The sequence below is a fragment of the Carcharodon carcharias genome, chromosome 17 (genome assembly GCF_017639515.1).
Source record: "Carcharodon carcharias isolate sCarCar2 chromosome 17, sCarCar2.pri, whole genome shotgun sequence".
Lineage (NCBI taxonomy): Eukaryota > Metazoa > Chordata > Chondrichthyes > Lamniformes > Lamnidae > Carcharodon > Carcharodon carcharias.
In genome coordinates this window covers 106911918-106914417 of record NC_054483.1, presented here as the reverse complement: position 1 = coordinate 106914417, position 2500 = coordinate 106911918, and the positions used below count along the sequence as shown (strand labels likewise).

The 2500-nt window shown below is 46.6% G+C and overlaps 1 protein-coding gene across 1 annotated transcript in view; it reads left to right on the top strand.

Moving 5' to 3' along the window:
- The window catches only part of zgc:171482 (zinc finger protein), a 477765-nt gene that overhangs the window by 316298 nt on the left and 158967 nt on the right, over window positions 1-2500 (top strand). The window lies entirely within an intron of this gene.

Sequence of the window (2500 nt, the reverse complement as noted above, 5' to 3'; positions counted from 1 at the left end):
TATTGGAGAGGCACTATGGGAATAGTGTGTGTGTGTGTGTGTGTGTGTGTGTATTGGAGAGGCACTATGGGAATAGTGTGTGTGTGTGTGTGTGTGTGTATTGGAGAGGCACTATGGGAATAGTGGGTGTGTGTGTGTGTATTGGAGAGGCGCTATGGGAATAGTGTGTCTGTGTGTGTGTGTTTGTGTGTGTATTGGTGAGGCGCGACGGGAATAGTGTGTGTGTGTGTGTGTGTGTGTGTATTGGAGAGGCTCTATGGGAAGAGTGTGAGTGTGTGTGTGTGTTTGTGTATTGGAGAGGCAGTATGGGAATAGTGTGTGTGTGTGTGTGTGTATTGGAGAGGCACTATGCGAATAGTGTTTGCGTGTGTGTGTATGTGTGTGTGTATTGGAGAGGCACTATGGGAATAGTGTGTGTGTGTGTGTGTGTGTGTATTGGAGAGGCAGTATGGGAATAGTGTGTGTGTGTGTGTGTATTGGAGAGGCACTATGGGAATAGTGTGTGTGTGTGTATGTGTGTGTGTGTGTACTGGAGAGGCACTATGGGAATAGTTTTTGTGTGTGTATTGAGGAGGCACTATGGGAATAGTGTGTGTGTGTGTGTGTGTGTGTGTGTGCATTGGAGAGGCACTATGGGAATAGTGTGTGTGTGTGTGTGTGTGTGTGTGTATTGGAGAGGCACTATGGGAATAGTGTGTGTGCGTGTGTGTGTGTGTATTGGAGAGGCACTATGGGAATAGTGGGTGTGTGTGTGTGTATTGGAGAGGCACTATGGGAATAGTGTGTGTGTGTGTGTGTGTGTGTCTGTGTGTATTGGGGAGGCACTATGGGAATAGTGTGTGTGTGTGTGTGTGTGTATTGGAGAGGCTCTATGGGAACAGTGTGTTTGTGTGTGTGTGTGTCTGTTGGAGAGGGACTATGGGAAACGTGGGTTTGTGTGTGTGTATTGGAGAGGCGCTATGGGAATATTGTGTGTGTGTGTGTGTTTTTGTATTGGAGAGGGACTATGGGAAACGTGGGTTTGTGTGTGTGTATTGGAGAGGCGCTATGGGAATATTGTGTGTGTGTGTGTGTGTATTGGAGAGGAGCTATGGGAATAGTTTTTGTGTGTATGTGTATTGTAGAGGCACTATGGGAATAGTGTTTGCCTGTGTGTGTGTGTGTGTGTTCTGGAGAGGCGCTATGGGAATAGTGTGTGTGTGTGTATGTATTGGAGAGGCACTATGGGAATAGTGTGTGTGTGTGTGTGTGTGTGTGTGTGTATTGGAGAGGAACTATGGGAATAGTGTGTGTGCGTGTGTGTATTGGAGAGGCGCTATGGGAATATTGTGTGTGTTTGTGTGTGTATTGGAGAGGCACTATGGGAATAGTGTGTGTGTGTGTGTGTATTGGAGAGGCGCTATGGGAATATTGTGTGTGTTTGTGTGTGTATTGGTGAGGCACTATGGGAATAGTGTGTGTTTGTGTGTGTATTGGAGAGGCACTATGGGAATAGTGTGTGTGTGAGTGTGTGTGTGTGTATTGGAGAGGCACTATGGGAATAGTGTGTGTGTGTGTGTGTATTGCAGTGGCACTGCGGGAATAGTGTGTCTGTGTGTGTGTATGGGAGAGGCACTATGGGAATAGTGTTTGTGTGTGTGTGTGTGTGTATTGGAGAGGCACTATGGGATTATTGTCTGCGTGTGTGTGCGTGTGTGTGTGTATTGGAGAGGCACTATGTGAATAGTTTGTGTGTGTGTATTGGAGAGGCACTATGGGAATAGTGTGTGTGTGTGTATAAAGGAGAGGCGCTGTGGGAACAGTGTGTTTGTGTTTGTATTGGAGAGGCATTATGGGAACAGTGTGTGTGTGTGTGTGCTTTGGAGAGGCTCTATGGGAATAGTTTTTGTGTGTGTGTGTGTGTGTATTGGAGAGGCTCTATGGGAATAGCGTGTGTGTGTGTGTGTGTATCGGAGAGGCACTATGGGAATAGTGTGTGTTTGTGTGTGTATTGGAGAGGCACTATGGGAATAGTGTGTGCGTGTGTGTGTGTGTGTGTATTGGAGAGGCGCTATGGGAATAGTGTGTGTGTGTGTGTGTGTGTGTGTATTGGTGAGGCACTATGGGAATAGAGTGTGTGTGTGTATTGGAGAGGCACTATGGTATACTGTGTATGTGATTGTGTGTGTGTGTGTATTGGAGAGGCACTATGTGAATAGTGTGTGTGTGTTTGTGTGTTTGTGTATTGGAGAGGCACTATGGGAATAGTGTGTGTGTGTGTGTGTGTGTGTATTGGAGAGGCTCTATGGGAATAGTGTTTGCGTGTGTGTGTGTGTGTGTGTATTGGAGAGGCACTATGGGGATAGTGTCTGTGTGTGTGTGTGTGTGTGTCTGTGTGTGTGTGTGTTTGTGTGTGTGTGTATTGGAGAGGCACTATGGGAATAGTTTGTGTGTGTGTAATGGAGAGGCACTATGGGAATAGTGTGTGTGTGTGTATATTGGAGAGGCGCTATGGGAATAG